General features: G+C 41.9%; 1 long non-coding RNA gene across 6 annotated transcripts in view; it reads left to right on the forward strand.

The window, feature by feature from the left end:
• The window catches only part of LOC147584874 (uncharacterized), a 36,829-nt gene that overhangs the window by 1,493 nt on the left and 20,512 nt on the right, over positions 1-14,824 (forward strand). For 3 of the 6 annotated variants that reach the window (XR_015253986.1, XR_015253978.1, XR_015253980.1), the window contains exons 2-5: positions 4,273-4,410; positions 5,177-7,240; positions 13,255-13,513; positions 13,608-14,734. This is a non-coding gene — a long non-coding RNA (uncharacterized LOC147584874). Of the gene's footprint in view, positions 1-4,272; positions 4,411-5,176; positions 7,241-13,254; positions 13,514-13,569; positions 14,735-14,824 lie in introns of all 6 variants that reach the window. The other 3 variants (XR_015253981.1, XR_015253982.1, XR_015253979.1) reach the window with 2 other exon arrangements.

Raw genomic sequence — 14,824 nt, forward strand, 5'->3', positions numbered from 1 at the left:
CATAAGGAGACGTGATAATTACATGTGATGTGGTTTCCTGGATGGGATCCTAACAGAAAAATAATATTAGGTAAAAATTAAGGAAGTCTGAATAAACTATGGCCTTCAGTTAACAACACTGTACAAAATTTGGGACACCTGGTGGCTTGGTTGAGCATCCGACTCTTGATTTTGGCTCAGGTCATGATCCCAGGGTCATGGGATCAAGCCCCATGTTGGGCTCCACACTCAGTGTGGAGCCTGCTTAAGATTCTCTCTCCTTGCCCCTCTCCCCTGCCCACGCTCTGTCTCCCTCTCTGTCTCTCTAAAATAAACCAAAAGCCCTCCCCCCCCGAAACTCAACAATGTACAAAACTGGTCCACTACCTTCACTGTATTATACCCTCCTTTGGTCTCTATATTCTTCTTTATCTAGAAGGGGAGGGAGGGAGAATCCCACGCACTGAGAGTGTGGAGCCACAAGTGGAGCTTGAACTCACCCGATGTGGGACTCAAGCTCATGAACCGGGAGATCATGACCTGAGCCTAAGTCAGATGCTTAACTGACGAGCCACCCCGGTGGCTCATAGAGTGTTTTTTAAATTAAGGTATGTTACATAAAAATCAAGATTTCTGGCTCCTCTTAAATCAGAGGATGTGACAACATAGGATTGGCACTGTTGGTGGCAGCAGTCCAGTGGCCACCCCCTTGAGACTGGATATATATTCTTGAGTTTCATGTCCACTCAGCCTGCTTCAGGTTCACTTGTCTTGGCCCCTGTAGGCATTTGAGCTTTTAGCCTGTGCCACAAATTCATGGTCAACAACTCTCAAGTGGTGCCTAACATCCCCACTGCAGTTCAGTTAATTTACGTACCTACTCTCTGTGAAGATTATTTCATGTTTTTTTTCTTCAGTAGCCAAATCTTCTGTCCCTTTCGAAACTTCACCCTTTTTCAGCTGACAGTTGCTTCATGTTTATCAAGGTACAAACACGCTTCGGTCTTTCCCCTCTCCTTCCGGGCCCTACTTGACCTCATCTTCCCTTCTATGTTCTTCCATCAAGCTCCTTAGAAAAGAATCACGTGAAATTACTGTTTCTGTACATCAGAAACTGTCAGAGTTCGGCAGTGTCCTATGATTTAACCTAATACGTGATCATTACGATCTCTTCCTTACATCCCATTCTGTTTCCAGTTTGATCTGACTTTTGCCCCAATCATGCTCTTCAGACTGCTTCCACGTTGCCAAGACCAAAAGGTAGTCTATGTTCGTGGTTTTCTTAATCTCTGAGAAGCTTTGGCCACTCCCTCCTTGAAACACTACCCTTTCTGACCAATCCACCGCCTGCTTTGCTGGTTTTCTTTTTCTTCCTGTCCTCTAAAAGACTTCTTCAGGATTTGGAACTGGCTCCCTTCTCTTCTCTTTCTACACCCTCTTCTTGGGGAAATCCATGTATACCTACAATTTTAAATTTCGTCTCTATCCTGCTTACTACCACATTTATTTCTTTTAAATTCAAGACTCTTCTCAAAACTATTCAGCCTGACATCTCTTCTTGGATACATTTTGGCATCTCAAAGTTAATGTGTCCAAAATAAAACTTACCTTTCCACCCCCAAACCTGTTTTCAGTGCAATGTTTCCCATGTCAGTAAGTGGCATAAGCCAGAAACCTCAGTTTCATTTTTAAGTTTTCCTCCCCCCCCCCCATATCCCATCCATCAGCATATTTTTTTCCAGTAATACCTGTAAAATATATCTCCGGATGGCCTACCTCCTCCCATCTCCACCACCACCACTGGAATCTCTCCCCCAGACTAGCAATGGCCCCATTAAGGTCACTTTTTTCTCTCTTGCTTCTGCTCTGTCCATTTTCTACATAGCAGCCAGAACGATCTTTTAGAAATGTGAACTCAATTGTGTCATAACCTTGCTTAAAGTCCTCCAAAGGCTATCTGTTGCTCTTAGAATAAAATCTATACTCCTTACCTTGGTTTACAAGGTCCTGTATAAACCAGTTCTGGGATATCTTCTCAGGGTCACTTGGTTTCCCCGCCCCAGCTCATTTGTAGCCTTCTGTGGTTCCCTGACCCGGACCAGGGCTTTCTAGCCTCAGGGGTTTTATGCACACTCTTCCCCTTTGCCTTTCCCATGGCTCATTCTTTCTCATCTTTTTTGCTTCCTAAGCATTAGCATCTGCATAGTTAGGAATTTAGTAAGGTGTTTAAATTGTAGAACAAATCCAGATGCTGTGACCAAAGTATTGGCAATTACTGTGCTTCTATTTTAGGTAACTCTTTAAAAATCTTTTTTAGAGATTTTAAAGATTTTTGTCATAGGAAAATATAATTGGAAGGTGGCAGTTGTTTTTTAGCATAGTTTTTTACGTCACTCATCAGTTGGTCCAGGCTAAGTGTAACCAGAATCATATTACTTTTAGCCTAAGAAAATCATAATTAAGAAGATAAATATAATAGTACAACAATTCCAGAATTAATGTGTTCTTGGTGTGGCCCACCATTTTAGACTTTGTATATTGTTCTTGACTATCTTGAATAATAAATAATTGAACCCCAGTATAATGTACGTATATGTGTGTATACACATATGGACACCTAGGTATATATGTGTGCATACATCAGAGAGAGAGACTGAGAGATTTTTTTAAAATACATACACTAAAATGCACACATCTAAGTGTATACGTGGATGGTTTTTGACTAATTTTTATAACTTTACAACCAGTATTTACGACAAAGGTATAGACCATTGCCATCCCTGTGGAAAATTCCCTGATTATCCTTTCCAGCTAACCCTCCTCCCCACCACAACCATCTGATACCCTGATTTCTGCAATTTCTTTTGTTCAGCTCAGTGTTTTCGAGATTGCATCACGTCATCTGGACCAATAGTGCAATTCCTTTTTCATTACTAAGTAGTATTCCGCCGTGTGAATATACTACAAATTATGTAGGCATTCTTTTCTAGAGGGAAAGTGGGATGTTTGCAATTTTTTGATACTATGAATAAAACTGTCGTCAACATTTTGTGAGTATGTTTTAATGTCTTTGGGGGAAATACCTAGATTTAATGTTGTTTGACCATAAGATGGGTGTATCTCTAACTTCATAAAAAATTGCCAAATGGTTTTTCCAAGTGAACCCCATTTTATTTATTTAGCGTATTCCTCCAAAGAATGTAAGGCATTTATTTCTACTGCAGGCTTTTAAAATCGGTTTGTGTCACTAGCTCTGTCATACACATCTGAAAAACAAAGTGGTTTCCTGAGTCTCTAACAGTCAATTTGTCTCTACTTTGAGATCATTAATGTAAAGAATAAGAAAAGCGTTGAAACTTAAAAAGAAATGTGCAGTAATTGAATGTGGAAAGAAGGAAAACTCGAAAGTCATTCAATATTTATTAGCATCCAGATTAAGTCAGGTGCTGTGCTGAGTGATGAGACGATAAACATGAATAAAACATGACCCTTGCCCTCAAGGACTCCACAGAGAGTTTGGTGGAAGAAAAAGGTGAGTGTGTTCCAATATTCTAAGTGGTCTAGGAGAGGACACTGAACACGAGCAGTGCAGGCATTATGTGGATGACACTGTGTGTGTACGTTAGAGGGGGGAGTGGATGAGAGACGAGCTCCCGGACAAGAAGGAAGTCTCATGGAGGAGGTTGGACTTGAGGAAACAGTAACGCTTTGACCATAGAACAAGTAGTAAGGGTATTTTAGGTAGAGGGTATTTTAACTTTTTTTTTTTTAAGTTTATTGGTCTTGAGAGAGGGGAGAGAGAGAGAGAGAGAGAGAGAGAGAGAGAGAAAGAATGGAAGTAGGTGAGGGGCAGAGAGAGAGGGAGAGAATCCCAAGCAGTCTCTGCCACCAGCACGGAGCCCGGCCTGGGGCTTGAACTCACAAACCGCGAGACTAAGACCTGAGACAAAATCAAGAATTGGACGCTTAACTGACTGAGCCACCCAGGTGCCCCAAGGTATTTTAACTTTTGTAAAAGCACAGTTGTTTTGAATAACAACTTTCAAAACTCGGGGAAATGAAGGTCATCCAGCAGCTTTAGAAAATAAGGTCAACAAATGAACAGGAACGTGACTTATTAAAATGAGGGAAATTAGTTGTGCACCAGGCTTGAATAAAAATACTAAACAAAACCCATAATTTTTGGTCATTAAGCTAAAGTCATAAGCTAAAGCTATGTCCATTTTCATGTTTTCTTCTGTGAAGGAATTTTAATAAAGTTCAGTGTATGTTTTGTTTTATTTTGGTTTTCAGAAGACACTGGCAGTTTAACTCCAGCAGGAAAAATTTTTCCAAGCTAGGAGGAAACCTGGATCCACGTTCTGTGTGAGGCTGTGGTTAGGAAGTCCATATGAGTCTCAGTCGACTCCTTTTGATTTGCCCTTTGTCTTGGTAGGTTGGCAGGAGAACAATTTCAAACGAGAACTGATTAGGAAATTCTGGGGTGGAAAGTATATAATGAGAATTCTTGTCTCCAGGGAAATGTCAGTAATGATAACTGAAGTCCTGGGAACTGAAATACTATGAATAATGGAAAAATGTATGGTGAAGAATAATTATGTAAAAGAATCATTTTTTTCCCCATAAAATTTTTCATTTGAGATCCTGAGAAGCGAGGGGAAGGGGGAGATGGAAATGAACAAGATAAAATCTATTTTTTAATCAAGGAGGCAAAGATTGCACTGTTCCAGAATTTTTCTACCCGCAAACAGTGAAGCATTACCAGGCTTGTGACCATGTGATTGGACGTTCTGATCGAGTCTCAGCCCTCTAACCCAGGTCTTCATTGTCTGTCTCCAGATGTTTCTGTTCCCAAATCCTGCGTTTGCTCCAGCTTCCAAAATACCGTCAACTACCTTAGACTTTAAGGCCAGTGCAACATGAGGAAGAAGCTAGTCAAATATCAGAAGTGTTCAGACAGGAAGAGTGTTGCAGTGAGAGTAGGAGAAGCCGTTGCAGTGATTTACGGAAGCCTAGTTACCTTTAGACAGTCAAGTACAATTTGGAAAAGTGGGAAAAGATACGATGTAGAGTTTGGTAGTGGGTAGGAAACATCTAGTGGACCGTTGAACTTGTAATAAATTCCAGGAGCCTCATCAGTTGGGGTCAACAGTCCTTGCTCTTAGTGATTATGTTAGTTGTTTTGTTTTTTTCCTAGGTAATTTGATCACTTGGAGCTGTGCACATCTCTTCCTGGCAAACTTAGTAACAAAGGAAGAGGTTCGTGCTCTGTTCCCACATACTTGCTGCATAATGATTTAGAAATGAGGGCTGACAAATTTCAAGTCTGTTGTTAGCTCAGATGGATTGATTGATTGATTGATTGATTGATTGATTGATTATGGCTACCTGGACCTGAGTTGAGATGTTTCTGAGGCTAATTCCAGGCTAACTGAAAAGTAAAGATTATTAATGTCCGGTGGGGGCTTATTGGGAAGGGGGGGAAGACCTCTTATACCTTATTCTTCTCACTTCTGGCTTAGGTAATTAGTATAAGAGAAGTAGTTTTACTGCTAGAGGAAAAGGTTTGCCCAGACTTGGAAACAGGTTCGATGGTAGTGTGGGGCATGGCTTATCATGGTGGGCAGTCTGCAAGAGGGTCCCTAAATCAAAGCTGGAAAGAAGGTATCTTTTTCCACTGTGGAGGTGAAACATGAGTTTTGGAGCCCGACAGACTAGATTCTACGTTCTGTCACTTCCCTAAAGCCTGTTTCTTTGTCCTTAAAGTGGAAGCACAGATACTTGTTGAAGAGAATCTCGGACTTATAAGCCCACCTGGGATAATGAATGTAGAACATGTTTAACATCTTGTACAGCACTGGCACCTGGGAGGCCCAAAGCATGTCCTCTCCCTTGCTCTCCTTTGGGCCCCTGGGTGTCTCTGGGACCTTTGTAAGGGATGTGTGAGGTCAAAATTATCTCCAGAATAGTGTTAAGACATTATTTGCCTTTTTTACTGCATTGCCATTTCTCTGGTGATGCAAAAGCTATAATGGGAAAAACAACCTAGCGCTTTACCACGAATCAAGGCAGTGGCACTGGCCATCATTGTACTTTTCGCCACCATGCACTCTTAAGCTAAAAACATAAAAGCAGTTCACTCAATAATAGGTGTGATGAGGGCAGTAAAAATCATTAATTTTATTTGATCTCCATATCCGAGTACACATCTTTTAAATAAACTGTGTGACAAAATGGGAACTGTGGATAAGACATTTGTGCTATATAATCAGTACAATGATTGTCTGGAGGAAAAGCACCTGTTCTGTTGTTTGAGTTGCAAGCTGAACTAACACCACCTTTCCCATTGAATACTATTTTTACTTGAAAGAACAGACAAACTAGGGTTATTCAGAGTGGAGTATTTGGCTGACATCTTCTGATGGGCTAAACCAGACTACTGCTACTTCAAGGGAAACAACGGAGAAAATTTGAGCTTTGAAGTAAAAGTTACAGTTTGGAAAACTTGTATCCACCACCGTGAGCCTGACAGCTTCCTACAACTGAGATACTTTTCTGTTAAGATCATTGGTGATAGGAACAAACTCAGTTTGTTTTATATAGTTAAATGTTTCCACATTTTGATTATCTGCATAACGGAGTGAACCATATTTTCAAATGATCAGTACATAATGTTACAAAATAAGAAATGGGAAAAGATCATTTGAAGTGTAAGATAGGCCAATGGAATTAAAAAACTTTTTTTTAATGTTTGTTTATTTCTGAGAGAGAGAGAGACAGAGACAGAGAGAGAGCATGAGCAGGGGAGGGGCAGAAAGAGAGGGAGGCACAGAATCCGAAGCAGGCTCCAGGCTCTGAGCTGTCAGCACAGAGCCCAACGCAGGGCTCGAACTCATGAACTGCTAGATCATGACCTGAGCTGAAGTCGGAAGCTCAACCAACTGAGCCACCCAGGCACTCCTACGTGGGCCAATAGAATTTAATGTACCAGTATGAAAATGTCACTGATACGATTTAGATTTCACGTTGCAACTACTCTTTTAAAAAAAAATCTGTCACTGTGGAGTGTTGGTGTGGTACCAAATAAGATTAGTCACAATTACCTGAAAAAGTTATTAAAATACTGCTCCCTTTTCTAGCTGTGTGAGACGGTTTTCTTCACATACTTCAACCAAATGCATATGGCAATAGATCCAATGCAGAGGCAGATGAGTGTCCAGTTGTTTTCGACCGAGCTAGACCTTACGGATGTCACCAAAAGGTAAGACAGTGCCACGATTCTCACCAAACGCAGCAAAAAAGAAATGCAGTGAAAAAGAATTTATTTTGGAAAACACAGTCACTTGTCATAAAAATATTTATGTGACCGTGTATGAGGTTTCTATTATTATTTTTATTTTTATATAAGTTAATGAATATTTCTAGAAATTCTTCATTTTAATGTCTGATAAATATTGATAGATGAAAATCCACATAAATGAAAGTTCAGTGATTTTTAAGAGGTAAGGGGGTCCTGGGATCAAAAAGCTTACGAACACTGTCCTAGTCCCCTACTTCTGCTACCGCTACATGTGCTCTGATCCCCAGAGGAGAGCCAGAGATGTCCCTGCAAATTCTGGAAGTAATCCCTATTTGTCGCAAACTTTGACTGTTACACTATTAGGGTGAGTTCCACGTCAAAATATGCATGTTCCCACGGTAATCTTGCCCTTGCAAAGTTACTCAGAAACATGGGCACGTGGGATTATTTTCCATTTTGCCCTGTGGATTCTGAACAAGCTTTGGTACAATTTTGCTGACTTGCCTTGAGCTGACGGTCTGCAATTGTTAATTTATCCTGTAACTAAACTGATTTTGCTTCGCTGTTACCCTGTCATGTCCTTAGATTTCCAGTGCAACTGCTGATTAAGTCAAGCAGGTCAAATTTTGTGGGACAATCAGATAGGGGACTGGCACTCTGTTGTGCCTGTTAAAATTAAACTTGGAAACACTTTAAAAAGAAACCCACAAAAGTGTTCTCAAAACAGCCATTCTGGTTGTCAAATGAAATAGGGGAGCAATTAGGCCTCTGTCCTATGATAGATTCAAAATTTTCTGCTGACTGGCAGTGTCCTGTTTCTACCTCCGAACTATTCAGCAGGTACTTGGCTGTACTCCGACGGGATAAGAAGATTCTGCGGTTGAAATATTTTAACTACAGTCCTTGCTGACAAAAGACTAAAACCTTTTTAGCCATTAGAAAAATTACTCTGGCTACAGTTTCATATATGCCCGGAATTATTGAAATAAACTCTTTTTTTTTTTTTTTTTGGAAAACTGACAATAACTTTAACCATTATAATGAACCACAATGACATCAAAATATTTCTGCAAAATAATTGATACAAATGCTTTTAAAGGTTTTAGCACTGGGATTTATATAAGCTGAAGCGTAAAATTACATGAAGAACCTTCGTCAGATAGCAGTTTCATGTTGCTAATTTGCACTCAGCTTTCATATTGTATAGACGCGATCCCAGTGATATCTATTCAGACTAGTTTTTAGATATCTGTGGTGCTGCAAGCTAGGTTTCGGTGGTCTTTGAAAGCTGGTTTATGTGCGTGAAATTGGACAAGATTGAATTGAAATAATTTGCTAGAATTCTACTTAATTTTAGTTGATCTGAGAGAAGATACTTGAAACTGGGGAGAGGTAGTGGTCTGGTGACTTTCACACGGTGAATTTCAGAAAACTGTAAGCTTCATAAAGGTAAGGACTTTGTCACTGTAGGCCTATCACTTTGTATCCAGTGCTTAGCATACCGTATAGTAAAGGCTCAAAAATATTTGGAAACCGAGATGGAAAATACAGGGAAAAAGGGAGCAGCAAGCTGACCCCACTGAATCAGTGTTAATAGGGGTAATTTTAATAACATGAATGGAGTTTGAAGAAAATGATCATTCACAGTAGCAGCATCTTTTGTAACGAATGATTTGATATTTAGGATCCATTTGAGATTGACAGTTAATCCAACTTAGTCTGCTGCCCAGCTGACGGGTTTCCTCAAGCAGTGCTCAGGGCATTCGTTCATTCAGTCATTCATGGAGCATACATTCATTGGGCACCTAGTACATGGCAGAATGCTAGAGATACAGGGGATTAAAACAGACAAAAATCCCTGTCCTCTCGAAGTTTACATTCTAGTGGGGGAAAGACAGTAAACGGTACACTATTTACACTATTGTGTTACAATGTGTATATTCTGACAGATGGAGACAAGTGCCATAGAGAAAAAAAAAATCAAGCAGGAAAGAGGAAATGAGATATCACAGTTTCAAATAGAGTGATCAGGGGGGCGCCAGGGTGGCTCAGTCGGGTAAGCTTCCGACTTCGGCTCAGGTCATGATCTCGCACTCCGTGGGTCTGAGCCCCACATCGGGCTCTGTGCTGACAGCTCGGAGCCTGGAGCCTGCTGCGGATTCCGTGTCTCCCTCTCTCTCTGCCTCTCCCCCACTCACGTTCTGTCTGTCTCTGTTTCTCAAAAATGAATAAATGTTAAAAATAAAATAGAGTGATCAGGGACACCTGGGTGGCTCAGTAGGTTGAGCATCTGACTCTTGATTTCAGCTCAGATCATGATCCCAGGGTGAGTGTGGAGCCTGCTGAAGATTCTCTCTCTCTTCTTCTGGCCCTCTTGCTCCCTCTCTGAAAAGAAGGAAGGAAGGAAGGAAGGAAAGGAAGGAAGGAAGGAAGGAAGGAAGGAAGGAAGGAAGGAAGGAAGGAAGGAAGGAAGGAAGGAAGGAAGGAAAGAAAGAAAGAAATGTTATGTTATTGACATAAATTGACTTAGAATATTATGTAGTTTCAGGGGGACAACATAATGATTCAGTATTTGTACATGTTGTGAAACGATCACCCCAATAAGTCTAGTTAGCATCCATCACCATGTAGTTAAAAAGATTTTGAAACACAGGACACTGAACTGAGAAACTCCTATGATGGTATGTAGTACAAAGCACACCTTGCTGCACTTGACAGTTGACGGGACGCTGGGAGGGAAACAAGCCCGCAAATGCCAGAGCCTCACATTCGCTCACCCTCAGTAGTACACGCTCCTTTCTCCGTTCTCATTCTCTGCACAAGCCAGAAATAAGACAACCGACAGAAATTACGGAGTCCTTCCTTTATAAAATTCTCTGTGGTGTGACATATTTATTCATTGATCTTTTTTTAATTAAAAAAATTTTTATTTTTAAGAGAAAGAGAGAGAGAGAGAGAGAGAGAGAGAGAACATGAGCAGGGGAGGGGCAGAGAGAGAGGGAGACACAGAATCGGAAGCAGGCTGCAGGCTCCGAGCTGTCGGCACAGAGCCCAACGCTGGGCTTGAACCCACGAACCATGAGATCATAATCTGAGCCGAAGTCCGATGCTCAACCGACGGAGCCACCCAGGCGCCCCTATTCATTAATCTTTTACTAAGCATTTCATTATGTGCCTGCTTGATACTGGGGCCCATTCCTGAAGAGGGGAACAAAGCCCGTGTCTTTTGGGAAATTATCTATTTTCCAGGGAGACAATACTGAACTAGTCATTGGGAGATAATTTAAGAATTATTTTTATATATGCCACGAAGGACCAGCTGAGACTATGAGAACATCAAGGGCACGATCCTTATCCGGGAGGTCAGGAAAGACTTGCTGGAGTAGGTGACAGACAGTATCAGCCCATGTGCTCAACACGTTTTGATTTGTGTTGATTTTTATGATATCTATACCCTTGAGAAGTATACGTTTCACCATAGGATACAAAAGTGAGTAATCATGTTGGCTCGGTAGTGTATGGTCTAGGAAAAAGACTCACAAATTTCTGTGGCTACATAGATTTTTAAGAAGAATTATTAACTGAATTTTTCAGTTTAATAATGTTATAGCTTGTCAGTTGTTTTTTATTGTTTGTTGGTATGTTTGACAAGTCATAAAATGTATACACCTTCCTGTCTCTTGTGTGTGTGTGGAGGTGTATTTGATCACGTTTAGAATAAGATACAGAACCACAAACTAAATTTTCCGGTTCAATAGCAGACACACTATACTTTCTGAGGCGCTTTCTACAAAAAGTAGGTACAAAATAAAATTTTGTTCGATTTTTAAATGAACGCGTAATGCACAAAAGTAACAATCTGAAACCCTAAATCCTACATACATTGGTGAGCTTCTTGCCACCTTTTCTTTTCTTTTTTTTTTTTTAAGTTTTATAGATTTATGTATTAATATTTGACCTTGAAAACATACACAGAACTATAGCTTCTCTTCAAGTCTTTTGAATTTGAGGTTGGATGGATTGTTTAGAGTGGTCTTTATAACTTTTATTTGGGGGTGGACTAAAGGTTTTACCCAATTCTCCCTATTGATATCCCCTAGGCCAGACCACACTTACTTACATGCTCTTTTGGCTACAGGCGCTAGAATCCTTATTTATTTATTTACTTACTTACTTATTTAAAAAGTTTATTTATTTTGAGAGGGGGAGAGAGAGTGCACTCACAAGTCGGGGAAAGGCAGAGAGAGAGAGAGAGAGAGAGAGCGCGCGCAAGAATCACAAGCAGGCTCCACGCTGTCGATGCAGAGCCTGATGTGGGGCTCAGACTCATGAACCATGAGATTGTGACCTGAGCTGAAACCAAGAGCCAGATGCTTAACCCACTGAGACCCCCAGGTGCCAACAGAATCCCAATTCAAGTGAGGTTAGAAAAAAAAGTCAGTTTCCCAACAATAAAGGATTGTTTGCTCCACTTTCTCTGAGTGTCAACCTCATTCTTCTCTCTCGTTGGAAGCATTCTTTCAACACGAGAGAAACTTGACCTCTGATAGCTCCTGAGCTTTGCAGCTGACCAAGTTGGCCACCTGCAGAGAAACCACCTCAACTCTCTGGGCCCTAGGTCCAAGACCAGTGGGAAAACCCTCTCTGGGCCACAAGGTCTAGACACAGCAACTGTGATAGGAGGAGGAGAGACGTGTGTGTGACGTTGTGTCATAACTGGAGATCCTGAGAGAACAATTTGGATAGGATGACGGGAAATTGTTCTCAGAAGAAGGAGGCAATTCTGAGAAAAGAATTACATGTGAGCCTACCATGGTATTATTGGAAAGAAGTGTGAGAGAATGGGACTAAATGATGAATAAGGAACTAAAGTTGGACATTTTCTGTGAGGGAAAGGGAGAAAAGAAGGTCAGGAGATTTCCCTGAGAAAGTAAGGAAACATGAGAAACTTTAGCCAAGACGAAGTGGGACATAACCAAAACGTTGACAGATGTTACACCCCGTTTACTTTCAAACACTTCAGTAAAAAATAGATGCAACAGAGATGGCAAGATGTTAATATTAAAACTGGGCAATGAGTATATAGATGTTTTCTAAAAAGTGGCTCTCGGGGTGCCTGGGAGGCTCAGTCTAAGCATCCGACTTTGGCTCAGGTCATGATCTCACAGGTTCATCAGTTCGAGCCCCACATTGGGTTCTGTGCTGATGGCTCAGAGCCTGGAGCCTGCTTCCAAATCTGTGTCTCCCTCTCTCTCTGCCCCTCCCCCACTCGCATTCTGTCTCTCTCAAAAACAAATATTAAAAAAAGTAAAGTTTTGTCTGTTAAGTCTGATATTTGGGCTTCCTCAAGAACTATTAACTTTTTTCTTCCTATGAATGGTTCTTTCTTTCACATGTGACTTTGTAATCTTTTCATTGAAAACTTAATATTTTGAATCTTCTCATGTGGCAACTTTGGAAATCACTTTTTCCCTCTCTCTCCATGACGTGTTGTTGCTGTTTGTTGTAGCTGTTGTTGCTTGTTTTTTAAATGGCTTTTCTGAACTAATTTTCAAAGTATATTCTTTGTCATGTGTGGTCACTTAAGTTTCTGTTCCATTAGTTTACTAGTCAGCTAGTGGTCAGGCAGAGAGTTCTTTTAATCCCTGGAGTAAGAAAAAAAAAAAGCCCCCTAAAAACTCTCTCCAGTCTTTTCAGATGGGCTCTGCGTTGTGGCACTCCTCGATACTTGGCCGGGCCATTTACTTCCTGCTTGCGTGGAGCTTGAAGGTCAGCCAATGGGAAGATCTTTGAATCTTCTCGGGTCTTTTCTGAGCATCTATCCAGCCCAGGCATGCGTGGAGTCTTCTAGTTCTCTGGATTAAATGGGAGCCTCTCAAAGCCCTTATTCCCTGAATTATGCCCTTCTCCAGCCTCTTTCTTCCCAGCATTTTGGCTTTTCTGTTGCTCGCCCTAATTGTTACCCTTTGCCACAGATGGCAGCCGCTTATACATTTGCAAATGTCACCCAGGAAACTGCCTTGGAGCTGAGGCGTGTGAAACAAAGGCAAGTCCTTGAGCAGATCCTTCAAGGAGCTTACGGGGAGCTTCAGGGAGCTACTTAGGTCAAAACGTGGATCCACGGTTCTTTGAGGTAAGATAAGATTGGTTCTGGTCCCTCCGGTACCAGTAACCTGCACCAGGAAAATGGACTTCTGTCTTCGAGTCTGTAGCTGCGTTGGAGATGGTAACAAGGTCAGTCGAAATGCTCTCTTACCAAAATTCAGCTGGCTTTTTTTTTTTTTCCCCAGGGAGCTTTATTCTGGTTGCTGAAAGTTTCTTTTATTAGATTCTAGAGTTCTGAAAAACGTCACGGTGACAACTCTTGCCAGCTTGTTCCCTGCTTTTATGAAGGGATGAAGGTTTGGAGTTGTCTACTCTGCTGTCTTCAGAGACGTCTGTCCTGTGGAGAGAATGGGTGACACGGGTGTGGCGTTCCTGATTCCAACAAAAGGGCAGCATCCGGTCCAGATCCCTTCCGGCTTATCTGGGAGTCTTGAGAGTTGGATGCCTGAGGAGATTTGTGGCCGAGCCCTGGGAATCATTGACCTGCCCCTTCTGTGGGGCCTACTCTGAGGAACCCTGTTCCATAACGTACGCACCTTCTGTCCAAGGCGCCTGGGCTCCTCGGTGATGCAGACTGACAAGACTTTTCATCCACTCCGGGTGCTTTCAGTTCTCCCAGAATAAGTAAGGCCAGGAAAACCTGGCAGCAGGACGTTTGGCGGACCTTTTCAGAGAGTTGGACTCTGGAGTCGAGCACTGAGCATGGGCCTTAGGTCGGCAGGTTTGTGTGTGACCGTGACAGAAAACCGGAAAAGACTCATCTCTTCCTTTTACCTGCACTGTTTGAAGACCTCTGCTTGACATCTTGCAAACAACTTATGCTTCCCCTGCCTTCAGCATTTGGCGAGAAAGCACCAGACGGGCTGTTCATTTCTCGCCAGCATCTTGACATTTCTCAGATACGCAAGATCCGGATCAACACGGCCCTCGGGAGGGTGGCTGAGACGAAGGTGCTCACGCCTGCGCCAAGCCCGTGCTGCTGTATGCTCGGATTTTATGTGAATGTGAACTTGGGTTCACTAACCACCACCGACTGTCTCACATCCTCTGAGACATGTGAGGTGTCAGAAGCGTATGTCTGCTCGAGTCCGGTAGAGACTCCTGAGACATTCCTCTCCACCGCTGGCGTCCTGGCTTCTCCACTTCACTTCTGGCCGCAACGATTAGAAGATGGAAACAGGAGGGAGGTAGAAATGGGATATAGGTACTTGCTTGGCATCTGTCCATTGTCAAGGAACATTCCCTGTGTCTTCAGAGCTCAGATTTAGTGTTGGGAGCCTCACAGGAGGATGTGAAGTTGTGTTATCCGAACCCAGGACTGTTCTCCACATGCACCGAAAGTTACAGAAGGTGAGCATCTTCCCGGCTTGACCTAAAAGTCAACTCATTTTATGATGCCTCTGATGGTTTCCATCTCTTCACATTAAAAAAAAATGTGTC

This window comes from Puma concolor, chromosome A1 (assembly GCF_028749965.1).
Source record: "Puma concolor isolate L17-30 chromosome A1, mPumCon1.1.hap2, whole genome shotgun sequence".
Classification (NCBI taxonomy): Eukaryota; Metazoa; Chordata; class Mammalia; order Carnivora; family Felidae; genus Puma; species Puma concolor.